The sequence below is a fragment of the Megascapheus bottae genome, chromosome 8 (assembly GCF_031878675.1).
Source record: "Megascapheus bottae isolate mThoBot1 chromosome 8, mThoBot2.hap1, whole genome shotgun sequence".
NCBI lineage: Eukaryota > Metazoa > Chordata > Mammalia > Rodentia > Geomyidae > Megascapheus > Megascapheus bottae.
In genome coordinates, this window is record NC_143516.1 from 50,070,218 (window position 1) to 50,076,393 (window position 6,176).

Below are 6,176 nucleotides of genomic sequence, written 5' to 3' on the forward strand. Positions count from 1 at the left end.
CAAACATACAAATAACTACAGCAACAACAACAAATATAAAACCTGAAAGACCACTCCAATATTTACTTTCTCTAGGCATTATGGTGTCCTTGAATCTTCATGTTAACTATAGGTTTACACTTTATTGATTTTTTTTCCTTCATGACATTATCTTCTGCCTGTTGCCTGGGTTTCAATTTTCTTGTAATCTAGACATACAAAGTGATCTTTGTTGAGTATTATTAAAAATCCTGTCCATTATCAAATACGTGTATACATGAGCAGAGGGCCTCAGTAAAGGTATTTGAGATCATGAGAGGAGAAATAGTTGCAGAGAAAAGATTTCCTCAGATTGATTATTTGAGATCACATAGTTGTACTGGAAGACAGGTAGGTTTCAAGGATCATCCTGGTACCTCAATCTCCTAGTTGATGTCACCCCATCCACCTCTCACCCACTTTCTCCACAGTGTTCTCTCACAGCCCTCACCCCCAGTTATCCAGTGACAAGCTAAAACTCTCCCTGCATTACAGGATGTTCATCTGTCTTTTCTGCTCACATCCACTCAGTTAGTTCTGTAGTACACAGCAGGCCTTAGGAAAAGTGGAAGTAGCATGAAGTTTTACAAATCATCACTGAAACTTGTTGACAGTGCACGATATCTTACAGAAACAGACTTGAGAGCTTATACTTGCATATTTTCTGCAAAGTGCTCGATTTAAGAACGTATTTCACTGTCATGCCAGATTGTATTTTGGGTACTGATCGTACCACTTTGCTTTCTGCAAATATTTTGCATTTCTTAGCTATGAGAACAAAGTGGTTCATTATTTTCACTAACCTTAAATGGCTAATTAAGCATGAAATCCTCCTCTCACCATAACTATTCACTCTAGTAGTTATACATGACTATAACTTGAATGAGGTTGAATTTGGTTTGTCTTATTACTTTTACTTATAATTAGAATAATCTATAAATTCTGACAACTGGTAATCAAATATTTTTTTCTCTTGAAATTATTCTTTTATCTCTGTGGTGCTTTACCCAGACCTTCATGTTTTTCATTTATTTTCATTTATTTTGATAATTTTGTTTGAGATAGTGAGTCTAAATTCTTGGATACAGAATTAATTGCTCAGACCAGGAGCATAACCTAGTGGTAGAGTGCTCACCTAGCATGCGCAAAGCCCTGGGTTTGATTGCTTGGTACCACATACTCAGAAAAAGCTGGAAATGGTTCTGTGGCTCAAGTGGCAGAGCACTAGCCTTGAGCAAAAAGTGTCCAAAGACAGTGGCCGGGCCCTGAGTTCAAGCTCCAGAATTGGCAAAAAAAAAAAAAAAAGAATTAACTGCTCCAGATTTCATAGCCCAACCTTATTTTTCAAAAAAAAAATTCCACTAAGAAATCAATAAGCTACATGGATATACAATCATTGTGATTTTTTTCCATTCTGTCTTTTCTTACCTTCATTTAGATCAGCATCATCATTTTGTCTCAGACATGTGTTTCACTGCCACAAAACTTTTACTCTGACATTCCATGTGTTCCTCAACCTGCTTTTTCCTTCACAGCTCTAAAACACCATCCAAACCTTTTAAAAACAGGTTTTCTCTTGTCTCCAGGGGCAGAAACTGTCTCTCACAGGGAGAGTTTGAAATGTTTCGAAAGCAGAGGCTATAAGAGAAAAATAATCTGCAGCACCCAAAGCAATGAGTGGCCACGGAATTTATTACTGCAACGCATCTCTGGACTCTGCTTTTCCTCTTCCCTTTTATCCTTGACCTGAGTGGCTGTTCAGCACTGCTTGCATTTAAGTGAACTAAGAGCCTTTATGCTGACTAACAATGCTTCACTGTCTAAGAGTGGTCACAGGTGTTTGGTTACTAAAGATACCCTTCTTAATAACTGAGATATTTATGTTCATAATAAAACAAAAGCACCAAGTGCTTCATTGGTCAGCTATCACAGGATTACTCAATTTAAAAGATGCAGAAACTTAGGATCCATGTTACCAGATTGAGGTCTTTTGAGAGAGGAGTTCAGTGTGGAGGGAGAAAACTCTCCTGTCTTAGCATGGTGGAATTTAACATTTGCTTTTAAGGAAGACTTACTCAATGCCCATATTTTGAATGACTCCAATTAGGAGTATTAAAAGTATTTAACATATTTGAGAAACTAAAATGGTGAAGGCTGGTAGGCAACAATGGCTGAAGTAGGAATTATTTCTTCTCACAGAGAAGTTTTCCTTACTTCCCAATGTAGACACACATTGGAAATGCATTCTAGTGCCCTCTTGTAGTTACCTTTGGCAAATTGGTTTGTTTTGGGCCAAGATTTAAGTGAAAGTGATACAAGTGACTTCCACTTACTGTGTTTCAGAGCCATTATGCAGTTTGCCACATTTTCTTTTCCACCTGGCCTTGTGAGATCACTTCTTCTGCCTGGGAAGCTAGGCATCCCATATACAGAAAGTCAGAAACAGTGTTTGAAATGACTAGGGTTTGATGAATGCTGTACAATAAGTTTAGCCTGATTAAAACTTAGGTGTTTCTCCAGAAGTCTTTGCATGAGACTCCAAATAGAAATATATTCAGCTCTTTCCATATGTTCTTACAATATTTTAAACACAATATGCTTTCTGTAACCTTGATGATTTTACACTGACGAACCTCAGCTGGGAGTGATTTGTGTACATATCATGCAAGGTATGCAGAAAATTACCACGAGGATGAGAATTTGAGGCAGCCTGGACAAAACGTTGATGAGGTCTCCCTCCCAGCAAATGAAAGCAAATGTGGTGGTGGCTTATCTGCAATTCCAGGTATATGAGAGTACAGTTAGGAAAATAGGAAAGAATATTACAGCTAGCCGTGGTAAAGTTGAGTCCCTATCTACAAAATAACTAAAGTTAAAATGCTAAGAGGGTGTCTCTAGGGGTAGCGTATTAGTCTTGCATGTGTTGGATACTGAATTCAAATGTGGGTGTCATAAAATACAAACAAAACAATAACAACAGAACATTAACAAAAAATAGAATTACATATGGTAACAGGTGCAAGGAATCCCACCATTCCAGAAGCTGAAGCAGGAGCACTGTGATGTCAAAGCCAGCCTTTAATACATAGCCAGACGCTATCAAATCAAACAAAATAACCAATAAGACTAGCAAGATGTGAAAACTTTCCAGTCTTCACCAATTGACAACATCATAAACAATTTCAATTAAAGCCACAACTTCCTTATAAAGTTATGAAGTTGGAGAACATCTCTCCTTTGGAGACTCACAGATGCTTCAATGAAATGTTTAGTTAGAGCTTTAATGAATGTCTGTACAGGAAAACAAAAACTGAAAAATATGTTCTCAGTACTTAGAAAATTTATACCTAAAAGCATTTCATTAGTAACAATTCTATACATTAATGGTGATCCTGAACAATTGAAAACTTTCTTCTATAAAGATAGTAAACTATTCAATATAAAGTTTTTATATCTGTTTAGAAGTTTGAAATTTATCCATGAATTTTGCACATAAATGTAAAACTATGTCTTAAAATTTCTTTCTTAGATATCACTAAATGATACTTAAAATTTAAAAGGGCACTGATCAGATTTAATTGCAGAACACAGAATGCAGGTATGAAAATGTACATAAAATGCACCATAACACAGCTACAACTTTAAGATATTTACTACAGGAAAAATATAAATGCATTAAAGGAATGTTGGTGTATACTTTTAGTAAGAAGAAGCATGATAATAGAACAAAAAGCAAAGGAAGGCAGCATTACTACTTTGTCTTTTATTTCCTTGGAAGACACTTGGCTACTTTAAAAAACTTAGGACCTCTTAGGACCTAGATGAAGTTACTTATTAGATTAATGCATTATGAAACAATGAGCATCAGTAGTGACAATAAGCAAGATTAATTTTACAAATATTAGTCACTGATTCATATTTATTTGAATGTAATTTGTAAATGCATAGAATTCTACTTTAGACAAATGAATTGCTTTCATTGACCCTTTAAATAAGTTTAAAATAACTGTTTTCACTCCTTATAAATTCTCTCAGTCACCTCTAATTGAGGTGCTTTGTGGGCAAAGATGATCATAGCTATCACTCACTGTGATATTCAGAATTAGAACAGTTCATAATATAATATAAACAACTTAAACTATTGAGAAAATCAACTATAACAACTGGTCATCAGGTAGGATGTTAGCATCGACCTTCACTTGCATTTTGGTTTCGCTGTCAAATATTCATTTACCCAGATAAAATAACAACAGGATTTAGCTAATTTGAAATACGATATTTTTTTACATCTTCAAGGGCCTTCCATATAAATCAAAAATGTACATTTAAATTAACGGAAGCAAACCCAAAAAGAAAAAAAAATAAATAATTTGACAAAAAAACATGTATTTAATCCCAGACTCGTACATATTGTAGTTTTTCTTTCCCTAATTTTAATAGCTGTTTTTTCACATAATAAATTTTCAGATATTTGAAACTTCTCAAAGTTAAAATATTTCTTATTTCTATATGAATCCCTTCCAAAAAAAATATATGAATTCAAGGGAACTGTTCTTGCAGGTGGAATGCTTCCAAACATTTGACTGCTGAGGGAAGATTTCTCAGGCAGTAAAGAAAAAAATACAGTTTTGCTCCCGAGGTATCCTCGCATGTCTGCATAGCTAAGCAGCTCAAACATAACCTGACAAGTAAGAAATATGCTTTTGTCCGACCATTCAGCCAATGATGATGCTTGCGTAGTGCTCTGAACATAGACTGCTATCAGTGATAAATGTACTGAAAGCTATCTGTCAACCAATCCAGAAAACTGCTGTTTCCTGGGAAGAAAGTGAGAGAAGATCTTGCTTTCATCATCTTAAACTTTCATTTGCTAGAGATCAAATACCATTCTGCTGCATACCAAAAATCATCATCTTCTATCTACAGGAAATTATTTCAGAGAACTTTATTCTGACTTATTTCAATAGTTTTTTTTATTGGTAATATGATTAGTAAATTAAGCTGATCACAAAGACTTTTTCTTCTCTGAATTACCTGTTTCACCTTAGGAAGCTGCACAAAATGAACCTCTTAAGCCTTTTGAAAATGCCCTTTTTTTCCCCCTCCCTCAGCAATGATTTATCTTTCTCCTAGAAAATCCGTTTTACAAAAGGGAGTCTGATTAAAGGAAGCCAAGCAGCACAAACACTTGCAGAAGATCCTGCTTATCTGGAACTCCCTTGACAATGTACGTTTTTGGGGGGTTGGGAATGCTGCAGGTTCAAGGAATAATTCTGCCTTTCAGGCACTTCAATTTATTTCATGCCTGAGCACTGTCATTGTACACAGACAAGATGAAACGCATCGTTGTGTAAAGAAATTGAAATGGAATCCTACTTGACCCAGCAGGGTGGGGCATTATGTTTGACTCAGTAGTGATTCCTGGCATAATATCTAATTCCACGAGGAAATTTTCTTGATATGGCCACCAGCTGTGAACGGCTTTGTCCAGGGATCACAAGTTGTTCTGGGTGAGTAGGCTCAGGACATCCCTAGAAGAATGCAGCTCCTCTCCTGCTGGCATTTAGATCTCTTCATTTTCTCCATGCTTTCTATTCAACAGAAACAACTGAATGGAAGTGGATGGGGTGGAGGAGAGGGGGTGCGGGACCTGAAGCTCTGCATACTTCAGCAGCTATGAGAGTCAAGGCCCGCTTGACCTGAGATCCTTGTTTATTTCATTTTATTTTGGAGTGCAATCATTATTTCTTCACAGGGCACTTCTTTTTTTTTAATTTTTACCCTTCCAGGCCAGCCCCTTTGCATGTCTTTCTCTGTTCAGTGTGTGTGAAGTATTTACTTTGAAAAGGCTGTACACCAATACATTAAATAAAAGAGAAACACTGCGTGTCTCACAAGAAAGAGTCGTGCAGACAGCTTTATTACTTCTATCAGAGAACAAAGATTTTTCCCAGCATGCAGAGGATTATTAGGCCAGAAGGAAATAAATGGGGTGTGTGATGTCAAGGCTTCAAATGTGTTCGAGGAAAAAAAAAAAAAAACAATTGTCCAATTGATTTTGTTGCAATTATGCCTTTTGGAATGTAAAGCTTCCGTTTTTTCTTCTGAAGTATCCTTATTTTCCCAAGCATTTAAAAAGATTTACTTGGACACAAATG